This window comes from Ursus maritimus, unplaced genomic scaffold (genome assembly GCF_017311325.1).
Source record: "Ursus maritimus isolate PB19 unplaced genomic scaffold, ASM1731132v1 scaffold_2, whole genome shotgun sequence".
Taxonomy (NCBI): domain Eukaryota; kingdom Metazoa; phylum Chordata; class Mammalia; order Carnivora; family Ursidae; genus Ursus; species Ursus maritimus.
Genome location: NW_024424452.1, coordinates 98,595,149 through 98,607,649, shown reverse-complemented (window position 1 = coordinate 98,607,649; position 12,501 = coordinate 98,595,149). Strand labels below are relative to the sequence as shown.

Here is a 12,501-nt window from a genome sequence, read left to right as displayed (position 1 = left end):
TTTAACTATGATATAAGCAATGAGTTCTCATACCAATTTCCAAATCTGCCTCACTCAGAAAGTCTTGTAGCTTTTAACAACCTAAGAGAATATTCCACTCTGGCTCAATCTTCTGTGGAGTCCACACTGTTCTTGTTCCAAAAGGACTAAGCTGAGATGTGTATGTTTTACTTCAGGCCCCATATTACTGATTACAAGCCATGCTTAACATTTGTTGATTCCTTTGAAGAGCTCGGGAAGCTGAACTCTCTCCACATTTCTTTCTATACTGGCTCCTAGTTACGGATGACTTTCCTTTCTGGACTGTTCCAATTGCATAGCTAGATGTATACATATCACGTGGAGCAAATACAGCACAGGAGATGTATCAGCTTCCAAATTTATGATGAAATAAAATGTTGGAAAATAAGACGACGTAAGTTGGAAGCCATGACCCCATCTCTGACATATCATGTATGCTTTAATTATAACAGGCTCACCAAGATGTCATGACAGCATCTGGTAAAATAATTACAATAATTATTGCATGCTTGCTTAATTAGTGAACTTAGTTTCACAACAGCACTCAGATAGTATTATTACCTTTTCAACAGATAGAAAATAAAAAACGAAAGATGATGCACACTTTGCTGTATCTTAACTGTCACGGATGCCTCCCTCACATCCTGTCCACCCAGCTGGTGTCCTGCCCAACTGGATGGATGGGTCTGCCCTTGCATGCAGTTTTCTATCGCTGAAACAACTCTCCAATTTTTCATCCATTTAATATGGAAGCAGGGGTTGGTGGTAGCTCTTTTTTGGTAGCTCTGATTCTTTGAAAGTGATGTTAAGTAGTAGTCTTTACATATTTTTTTCATATTTTTATAAAACCTCTCTAAAAGCCCATCTTTGAATCACAGTGGTTTGAAGAACACTGTGGAACAGCAGCATAACATCAATAAATAATCAATAGACAGTGTTATAAACTAAACAAAGTTGCAATATATGCAGTGTTAAGTTCCAATTTCTACATCCAGCTTGAAATTGGTGCAAATGTATAATGGACAATAAAAAAAATGCTTTTTTCAAAAAAGCTAACAGCAGATCATATATATTTCAAAGAACGGAACGTAGGTGTGCAGATGTTCCCAGGTTGTAATCGGAGTCACAGGTAAACAGTGTTAGATGAGCTATGGGTTGGACTCTGCTCAATTAAATTAAATAAAACTAAATTACTTAAAACAAGGGCCATACACATGCAAATTTGATGTACTGAGTTCCTCAAACTTCAATGTGTTAGAATTCTTAACAGTCATGTTCTTGGCATCTTAAAGCCATTGCATATTGCTTTGGCCAATCACCGAAACACATTAAAAAGACTCATTCTCTACTCTCATTTGTCTGAAGTCTTTAACATGTTAGCTCTGGTTATGCTGGTTTTATTAGATGCAATCTTAAATTCCTCCTTAGGTTGACAACATGGGATATAACACGCCATTTGGGGGTGGAAAATCCTGTATTATTAAAAAAAAAAAAACAATTTGGGGAACAGAAATGTCTCATTTTGTTTGCTCCAGTGAGGCCCACTTGTGGAGAGACCTAATGCCACTTTCTCAGAGGAATCCTGGTCATCCAGCCCTTCCCCCCAAAGCCTCTGTGTGCAGTATTATAGTCATGTTATGCTTGTGCCCACGCCAAGATGGAGTACTTCATGAAAAATACTCTATGGGTTACACCGCCCACGAGGAATACAGCCAATGCCATGGGCGTCGAAGTTCCACATATTATTTTACAAACCTATAAAAGGAGAGCTCCATAGTTGCAAGACTCTGCCTCACTAGGCATCGGAGCTGCTACTTCTGAGAATAAAAAGGTGAGAAGAGCTGCTGCTTGGGCCACTGAGTTGGGCAAAGTATTTCTTAGTGTGATTTCTGAGAAGCCGAACTCCTTTGGAGAGTGAGAAGAGATGTGTGGTGCATAACTTCGTGAGTCACGTGTGTAAGAGACCCACGCTCAGCTCTCCGTTTGGTCTGGTCTTCTGGGACCAGAAGTTTGTTTCTTACTCTGCTTTTGAATGCTTTACTCTGGCCACTGTAGTTAAAGTGAGAGCACCCCAGGCTGTCCTGAGAGCATCTGTAAAATAATTAGAACTCTTGCAGTATAGCTACAATTCCAGGGACTGGACAGGCTTAGATAATGGACACACAAGTGGACACACTGAGGGAGAACCAGTGGAAAAGAGGAGATGAAAATTAAACTCATCACCTTTCTTCCCCAAACATGACTTTGTTCTAGGATTCTCTACCTCAGTCTGTGGCACCACCAGTCATCCCATTGTGAAAATAGAGACTTCGGGGTCACTCTCAAAACTTAATTCCTTCAATTTGTCAATTTCTCGACTTCTCTCCACACACACCACCACCATCTTAGTCCAAACTATTAACATTGCTTGAAGAAACAACTAAAATGACCTTTTAACACTTTTGCCTATATCTGCCCTAATATGATTTCTCACTCCCCAATCCATTCTCCGAGACCCTTTAGTCAGGGAGGTTTTTTCTAAATGAAATCGTATCCTGTGCACCTGACCCTCATCCTGTCAATATTTCTCCACTGACTCTGAATTCAAAGAAAAATGCTTAAGAGGACCCCCAAGTCCCTGCGGAGCCCAATGTTCATCTTCCTCCACAAGCCCGGTTTTTACCATCTCCCTTCCCCCCAGTCAGGAGGCATTAGCTCAGACCCTCCTATTTACCATAGCCTTATCAAGTAAGAGACTTTATATACAGTGCCCTCTCTACTTTAAAAACTCTTCTATCTAGCAATAGTCCCCCAGTCCTGCAGGTAGGATCTATTGTCCTTGCCTATAAGAAGCCTTCCTTTACTTTTATGATTAGACCGAATAGCTTTCCATTCTTCTCCCACCACTTTTTTTTTTTTTTCATCTCTTTCATGGCACTGGTCACATTGCTCAGGGAATTATTTAATTTCCGTCTGTCTCTCCCAGCAAAGCTTATGCTTCATGAGGACGGCTATCCTAGCCCATGGGCAGAGGTGTGCTGTAATTCATTGTTAAATGCATAAATAACTACAGTATCCTTCTTAACGCGTCTGGACAGCCCAAGATTTACAAAACTTCGTCGCAACCCTGAGCTAGAAATGAAATGCCCTGCCCTTTTTGGTATAAAGTCAGCCGAGGGTTAGAGCTAGATTGAGTTACAGGAAATAAAGAAGTGTGACAAGTTTTGAACACCTGGATTAAAGTTACAAAATTATATCTGCTATACTTGCTTAGTTGGGCACCTTTATTCTTCCTGTTTACAAAGACAAATTCATTTTTCTGCACTGTATGCAGAAGGAAACAGAACGAGCATGTAAAACCAAACTCAGCTTCCAAAGACGTAGCTCTGTCTTAACGCAAGTCCCTTTCGCTCTCATGAGCCGGGGTTCGTTAGGGTTAGTGCTACCCACTGGGACAAACAGCACCTCACACTGATAAAAACAAACACAGATGGAGCTTATTTCCACAAAACAGACCAAGCTGCTGTTCCAAGGTTGGCTGTAGGTCTTCTCCACATAGTGATTCAGGGACCGGGTCCTTTCCACCTTGAGGCTTCACAGTTCCCGGGCCTTGCTATTATCTTCGTTTAGTGGCAGAAGCGGGAAGCAAGCATGGCTAAGGCACCAACAATTCTCAGAAACCTCGCCTGGAAGTGACACACATCCCTTTGCCACCCAGTCTCTGGACAATAACTTGTCACATTGTCAGACCCAGATACAGGGGGAAAGGAGTCATGGGAAAATGTAGTCTCCAGCTGGGCATCTACTAGCCAGCTTACTATGGGAGGGGAGAATACATATAAGCTCTGGGGGACAGCTAGACATTTCTACCAAAAATACTCTGACTTTGAATGAGAACAAAATCTCCGTGAAAACTTAGTAGTAGAAAGGAGAGTGCCAGGGGGCGCCTGGGTGGCACAGCGGTTAAGCGTCTGCCTTCGGCTCAGGGCGTGATCCCGGCGTTAAGGGATCGAGCCCCGCATCAGGCTCTTCCGCTATGAGCCTGCTTCTTCCTCTCCCACTCCCCCTGCTTGTGTTCCCTCTCTCGCTGGCTGTCTCTCTCTCTGTCGAATTAAATAAAAAAAAAAAAAAAAAGGAGAGTGCCAAAACATTCTATCATGTGTAGACTACAGTGCACAGAAAAAATAAGTAGACTATTATCCATGCCTTCTAGGAATCCAGTCAGGGAGAAAAATGACAAATGCCCAACTAAGTATAGTAAACTGTAATATGACATATGTAGGCGATACATGTATGAACAACTATATGTGTATGTCTGTGGGTGTACAGTTTTTTGATGAACATAAGACAGTTCAAATGTTCAGGGTATACTTAGGTCTTAAGAATTGCTTAGTTTTCTTTCAGATGATGGTCAAGCATTGGGGTTTTTTTGGTACCGGAGGAATATTATCTTTTAAAAAGTTAATTGTTTTACAGGAGAAGCATAGTATTTGTGAATCCTTATGACTTGTCAAGTAATATTGGCACTTCAGTTTTTATGGATTGCTGACATATTTAGTATGTAAAGTAACAAATTTTCATGGTAAAAAAAAAACTGTAGTTTGCTGGAGGGGAGGGAGGTGGGGGGATGGGGTAATTGGGTGATGGACATTGAGGAGAGCACGTGATGTGATGTGCACTGGGTATTATATAAGACTGATGAATCACTGACCTCTACCTCTGAAACTAATAATACAATATATATTAATTAATTGAATTTAAATTTTAAAAAAAGAAACAAATGTTAAGCAAAAAAGAAAACCTGTAAACTAAGCACTATAACAAGGACAACATAGCAGTGAGTGAACTAAAGTAAAATGGAAAAATACCATGTACCTGTATAATTCTATAGGATAAGAATATAATTTAAAGTATCAAGGGGGAAGTTTCAGCTCTAATTAGTTATGTTTTCTCAAATGCTGCTACTACTAACCACAGCATCCTGCTTGGATGGAGTAGTGGTGGTAAGGTAGTGGTAGTGTATTCAGTACTTACTATGTGCAGAGCACTGTGCTAAGCACTAACGTGAACTTACTCTCTTGATCATTGCACCTGTATGAGGGAGTATTGTGTCATCATTGTTTTTAGATGAGTGAACAGGCCCGGATTAGGAAAGAAACTTTCCCTCGTTCATTTATAAGAGACAGAATTTAAATTTGAACCCAAGTTCTGCGTTTAAGAATCTGAGCCCTACCCAACTCCCCAAAATTCTGCATTAAGGAGTTTTCACTTATCAATAAATGTAACCTGTGTAACTCAGATGGAAATAGAAATGACACAGAATCAAGTAACATTTTTAATCAAACCTACCTACCTGTGTCTTAGAAGCAATGAACAGTGCTAATGTATGTAATACCAAAAAGCAATTTTTCAGGGGTCTACTAGTTAAACTCTCCTATCCAGCTTTTAAATATTATGGTTCAGAGCCCTCATCCTCTTCCACACTTTCTCCCATGATAATCTTATTGACGCCTCTGAACTGAAAAACCATAGATTTCCATGTATTCAGAGATCCATTCATACTTTCTGCGCTCAGTCTAAACCTTACCTCTGGTTCCCTGTTTCCTATTGCCTGAAATGTCAAGGCACGTGCGTGTTCCACAGACAACCATGTCGAATATGAACTCTTGACTTCACCATGCCCCACACCTGTTCTCCTGGCCCAGCGTACTTCCCCACCTTGATGTAGGGTACGGCCATCTACCCAGTTACTCTCGAGTCAGATATCTGCAGATCACCTTGCATCTCCCTTTTCCTCATTCTTCATCTTCATGTCGAGCTACCAAGCCCAATGCAGAAACGCATTTTCTCAACTGAGTGTCTAAGATGTGTATCCATGTCATCTCCTTCTTCCCACTTCTGCTACTGCCATGTCTATAGGACACCACTTCTCTCCTAGAGGACTAGTAGGACATCTCAACCTGTCTTTGGCTTCCACTCTTTCCACAGGGCAGCAAGAGAGTTTCTTAAAATGTAAACAGGCCTCTGTTGTGTCCTTGCATAAAATCAATGGGCTGCATTTGCAATTCAAATAAAATCCAAACTCCTTATCAGAACCCACAAGGCCCTGTAAATTCCAGCCCCACCCTGGTTCTCACACTTGACCCTCCAGACTCTTGCTCTGTGGTTCTCCAGTGTTTATTTTAGTCCCACCTTGGTCGTTACATATGCTGCTTCCTTGAACAGTGCTCTTTTCCTCCGACCTCCCATCATCAAGTCCTTCTCATTTTTACATCATGGTTTAACTATCAGAAAGGACGTCCCTGACTAGGTTCTAAAAAAGATGACTAATTCTTATTCTCTCCTTCATCTCAACCTCTTAATCTTTTGCTTTGTAACATTTTTCAATAATTGTGATATTTTATTTGTGGGCTTATTTACTAGCCTTTATCTGTTCATTCCACTTGAACGTAAGCTCCGTAAGGGCAAAGGGCCTACTTGTCTTGCCCACCATTAAGTCATGTTGCCTAGAACAGTGCCTGTCTTCTAGAAGGTGCCCAGTACAAAGCAGAGAATAATGGTATAAATGAACAAGTAGATTAATACACAATTACATGAAAATGTGCATTTCTTTTTCCCACATGAGGAAACTTTAACAGACAAATGACTTTGTTAGGTAGAGATTTGGCATAATACATAGATAGCTTGCACTTTTGAGTCTGCTTTCCTAAAAATTTAAATGCTGCCACTAAGTTTTGAGACCTTAAGAAAGTTATTTTGTTATCTGCATTTACTGGCACCTTTTCTTAGCACAGTGTCCTCAATATAAAATGGTAGTTACTACTTTATAGCATTAGAATGTGACCTAAATGAGACGATATGCCAAGCATCTAGCACAACGTCTTACACATAGAAGGGGCTCTAGAACTGTCAGTTCTTTAGAGAGCGCGGCTTGTGATCTAGACAATGATCCAGGAACCAGAAGACCTTCTCTCCATTCTGGGTTTATTTGCTCTCTGACCACTTAGCCATTCTTTTTCTTATTTCCCTATTTATGGGAAATTATTCACCTCTTCTTACCTATAAAATTATCTCTCATACCTGAGCTTCCTCAGCTAATGACTGGACCATCCCTTATTGCCTCAATTGGAAAAGTTTAGGGTAGTTTGTCAGTGAACCTTAATGGTGGCAAAAGGGGCAAAAATTAAAATGCTAACTTTTTCCACATAAGAGTCTAGTCAAATTTCCAAAACATCCCAACCCATAATTTGTAACCATCTTTAAACATGAGTTTCAAAAATCTGCAAGTCCATCCTTTCAACTTCTTACTTAACAATTTACTTCCTTGACAATTTAATAACCATGTACAAGTTCTTAGAGCCACTAACCTGAAGGAACCTGCCATCATGCATCAGGATGGCACCTGTGTTTTGCTTTCATATGTAATCAGTTGGCTCAGATGGACTGTTAGGGGGTTTTGACCTTTGTTTCTAATTGTTTCATTATGTTTTGGGGAAATGGGCAAAGGAAGCTACCCACCTACTTTCTAGTCAGCACACTGGCCAAGCATCATACTTAGATTTCACTGTTCGGTCTGAACACATGAAAGTGTTACTAGCTAATGAAATTACATTTCTTTGTGATTGGGCATGAACTAGAAAATCAAGGGAATCGCTATTTAATAATCATTAACTTCTTTATTAAAAAGGAATCAGTTATCCTACTTTGGAAACATCTGGATGAATAATGAACATACTACATGGTAAGATCAGAAACAAAATGTTTTACAGTTTGTTAGAATGAGGTCGGAGCACTGAGAGCTATTAAAAGTCTAGAATCTTCAGTTCTACATTTGATCCTTATTTCCAAATTAAAGGTGAAAGCAAGATAAAGCTAGCTTGTTTTTTGGAGGCAAAGAAATTTTTATCACTTTATTGAAGAATGGTAATTACAAAAATGTTCACTTACATAGGAAAAAATAATTCAACAAATGCTCTCTGTCCTTCAAACATTTTCTCTTTTGGAAGGAGACTATAGGTCAAGTGTGAGAGATTAAAGATGGCCACACACTTTTTAATTTTTTTAGAGAGAGAGAGAAAGAGAGTAACAGAGCATGGGGGGAGGGGCAGAGGGAGAGGGAGAAAGAGAATCTTAAGCAAGCTCCACGCCTGATGTGGGGTGGGGCTTGATCTCAGGACTCTGAGATCATGATATGAACCAAAATCAAGAGTCGGCCACTCAACCAACTGAGCCACCCTGGTGCCCCGAGCTACACATTCTGTGACATTACTTGAACAATAGAAAAGACTTTAAGAAAATGGCCCCTTCCATTTCCTGTCCTGTGAATACTTACTCTTGAAGCCTTAAGCCTAAGGTTGCCACGTGTAGAAGTCATTTAAAGTAGATGTCAGCAAATTTTTCTGTTAAGGGTCAAATAGTAAATATCTTAGGTTTTGCAGGATATATGGTTGTAGAGAGTAGACAATATTTAAACAAATATGTGTGGCTGTGTTCCATTAAAGCTTTATTTGGGGATACAAAAATGCTCCAGACTTCATGGTACATCATTCTTCTTCAGATTTTTTTAACATTAAAAATTTCAAAATCTTATCTTGTGGGCTATACCATAGGCTGCAGACTGGGCTTGTCAGAGTGAGATCTTGAGAGAAAAAGAGATACTCAGCAGTTTTCAATTGTTCTAGCTTCAGAGGATTGTGTGATCCCACCTGAGGCCCCAGATAGCAGGAAAAGATGAGTCATCTGCACTGCCTCCTACCTAAATTCTTGGTCCCCAGAATCATGAGATATGATAATAAATTGTTTTAAGCTGTAATTTTTGGCATAGTTTGTTAGAGAGTAATGGACAACCAGGGTGGCTTTTAAAATAAACATGATGATGAAAAGCTACATTTAATTTTTTTAAAAAAAACCTGTGACTATTTCACCAGCCTTATCCCTTACCAATGCCTTTCCCCATTGGGCCATATGAATCAACAATTTTGACTGCATTGATCAAAATAATTAGTTTTCTTGGTGCCATAAACACAACTCCATTATCAAAATGAACAAAGTTTCCATTTAAAAGATCTACACTGAGTGGTAAGAGTTACACTAAAATCAGATAGGAGATGACTTTTTTGATTTTGCTATTAGAAATTAGGCAACAAATGAAGCTCCCAACTTCCCAAATCTTGGTTTAAAGGAACCAAGTATTTCCTTCATAACCCTATAATTGACCTGTTGTTTTTGCCACCCAGCTTCATTCTTCTTCCTTCTGGTGACTCTGGGAGTATGTCCTCCTCTCCACGGTCAGCCCCTGTGGCTCTGAAGAAGCTGCTTTCACAAGTGGAGCACACGACTTGGCCCTAAACCCACCAGGGTAGAGCTCTCCTCTGGCCAGAGAAATTGGCTCCACGATGGGCACATAACCCAATGAGAGTCAGTTTGGCTCAGGTGAATGTAGCTGGTATTTCTGGGAGTGAGCTTCCCACACCCAACTTTTTTTTTTCCTTGCTGGACTGAAAATTGAAAAAATTAAAAAGGCTGGTGTTTGGACCTTCTCTTGCTACCATACCATTTCTAAAGCTAAAGCCAAAACAGCCTAAAGGCAACCGTGGGTAAGAGAACTAAGAGGTGTGTGAAAAACAGGATATTTTCATGTGTTAAATCTAGTTATTTCTAATCTAGTGATAGCCCTAAGTGTTGTATCTTACTTTAGTCAATAATTTACTTCTTTGCTTAAATTAGATTAAGTCAAATTTTGTGACAGTTGCAACAGAAAGTGCCCTGAGTAACCACACGGGACAAGACTTTCTTACAGTGGAGTATTCGATGATTTACTCTTCAACAAATACTTTTAGAGTTACATCTAATATATTCCAGACATTGGTAATAGGATATAAGAACACAAAAATAAGTAGAAACAAAGTGTATACCCAACAGCAGCTTATTATCTAGTAGGGAAACAGACTTATAAACAAATTATTAAAATGCAGTGTGATAAAAGTATAATAACATTGTGGCATAAAGGAGGAAGTGATCAACTATGCTTGAGTGGTGAGTGGAAGGTGCACGGAGATTATTGAGCTGGGGTGGGGGGGTTGGGGGAACAACAGGTCCAAGTGTACTGCACAGAGGTTTCCAACAAAATGCTTCCATTTCACAGAATCATGGTGTGCAAAGGTGGGACTATGGAGGGGCAGGCCATTCTTGGACCAGGAAGAGCCTTGGCTGTGTTACTAGTAGTTTGGATTTCAGCCTGTGGGTAATGAAGAATCATCAAAGCAGTCTAAGTAGGGGAGGAATATAATACAATTTATTTTTGATAAATATTTTTGTCAATAGCATAGGGTAGATTTGACTGAGTGGAGGGACCATAATCACAACACCATGATGAAAGCTAGAACCAAAGGAAAATCCATAGAACTGTTGGTAGGAACCAGAAGCGGAAGGTCTTAAAGCTGTTTCATCAATGCATTTGAGACTGTCCAATGAAATGAAAAACTCTGAGTGTTCACCAGCATTTACACTAGTCAGACTTGTAAGGTATGGTAAATGTGGGTAAAAGTAAAGATCTCCCTTTTCTCACTCTGTCCCATCTTCTCCTGTTTTGTACCTCTTTAAACGCTTCTTTTTCTTTTTCTCGCTGCTACCAACTCATTTTCATTTTCTTTCAAAAAAGAATGTACAACTTGGTAACATCACATTTTTAAAATGTTATCTTCTTTTTTTTTAAAGATTTATTTATTTAAGAGAGAGAGAGAGAGAGAAAGAGTGGGGGGAGGAGCAGAGGGAGAGAATCCCCAAGAAGACTTCCTGCTGAGCTCAGAGCCTGACACAGGGCTCAATCTCAGGACGCATGAGATCATGACCTGAGCTGAAACCAAGAGCCAGATGCTCAATCGACTGGGCCACCCAGGTGCCCCTAAACTTTTGGTTGGTACATTCTCTCTCTCTCTCTGTCTTTCTTTATCTCTTTATCTATTCCTTCCTTCCTTCCTTTTCTCTAAGCCCTCGAAGTGTGTCTAGTGTCATAAAATCCCAGGAGGGAGAAGGGAGTGGAGTTTATTTGTGAAGAATGTCGCTGCCAAGCAAGTGCAATTAAGGAAAGACTTCTTAAAGCCTCTGAGCGCATTTAGGGTTAGGTCGTCTTACAACGTTATGTCCACGTGGTTCCCCACTAACACATGCTGTAGGAAGTGGCATCTCGGTCTATAAGATGTAAAACAGCTAATGGAGGGCTCAAATGTAGCTCTCCACAAACTCCTCTGTTGCTTCTGATGTGGGCGGAAATGAGCTCAGCCTGCAATGCTCCACTGGTTTCACTCCTCCTAGCTGGGTGGTGCAGCTGCAAAGTGTGTGCTGTGAACCTTGTGAGCAAACCTCTGAGAGCCACAGATCCATGACTTGTGGCCGTAGGTTAGGGACAAACCAAACCAGAGGCATAGTGACCTTAACAATGGGAACGTGGCCTTTCATCTCACTACAGAATGCCTTCCTCACCCACACCTCAAAGCCTCTGGGAGCAGCACCTTCAGGGTGCTGAGAGCACTTCCTTTGTGATGAACTAAACAGCCTCTACTTTGCAGACAAGAACGCGGGCTCACAGGAAGTCAGTGGTTCCCTTTTTAACCATACCTGCTCGCAGTGTAGTCTGCAGTAACTGCCTTATAAAACTTCTGTGTGTTGGCCGGGCTCAGGAGGATGTCGTCTTTGCCCTGCCCTCCTGTGGAACTTCTTTCCAATGGCTGAGTGGAGGGCGGGTTGTCGGGCAGGAAGCAACCATCTGAGTTTCACAGCACAGGTTTTCTCAAGGGTGAGGCACTCCAAGCTCACAGCTGCAGGAGATGAGTTCAATGCCCGGTTAGAGTCCCCCTGTTGTTGCAGAGAGAGCAGCACAAGCCGTCTTCCTTTCTCATGACAGCAGATCAGCACGCATATGGCGGCTATACGCAGTCCCTCCTCAGCGGGAGAGACCCGCTCGCCCGCCATGACACATGTACAGAGCTCATGCAGTCCCTTCCCCTGGCTAATAGATACATCCGAACTCCAGACAGGAGCCTTCATTTAAGTAGGGTATGACTGGAGAGCACCTAACATAGGTCGCAAAATGTCTGCTATGCCTAGAAATATATAAATAAGGAAAGACCTCTTTCCTTGTTACCATGTTGTCTATTGTCTCTGCGGTGGTAAACGAATGATGGAAAAGAGAAAAAAGGGTGGTGGAGAAGAGGACCATATCCATGACAAAATGACTCTATTTCCTCAAGGATATTGTGAAAGAAAGTATATATTTTGGAACTCATCAGCTGATTAATGACTGCTGAAGGAATTCCGTTCTATTAGATTTATGCCTGTGATCCCAAAGGATTCAGATGAATCAAATCCCTGGAAGTCAGCTCATAATTGCTGTCTGTTGCTTTAATCTTTGTTTCTTGACAATATAAGAACCAGGTCCATGTTGTACTGTGTTTGAAGACAGCGACCCGCTGGTTGATGTCATGTGGTAATAGTTTTAAAGGG

The 12,501-nt window shown here is 40.9% G+C and overlaps 1 protein-coding gene across 1 annotated transcript in view; it reads right to left on the bottom strand.

The window, feature by feature from the left end:
* The window catches only part of PTPRC (protein tyrosine phosphatase receptor type C), a 138,263-nt gene extending 126,442 nt beyond the window's left edge, over positions 1-11,821 (bottom strand). The window contains exon 1 of the mRNA XM_040636416.1: positions 11,617-11,821. The gene's annotated coding sequence lies outside the window, so the exon portion shown is untranslated. The remainder of the gene's footprint in view (positions 1-11,616) is intronic.
* Positions 11,822-12,501: the final 680 nt, after the last annotated feature.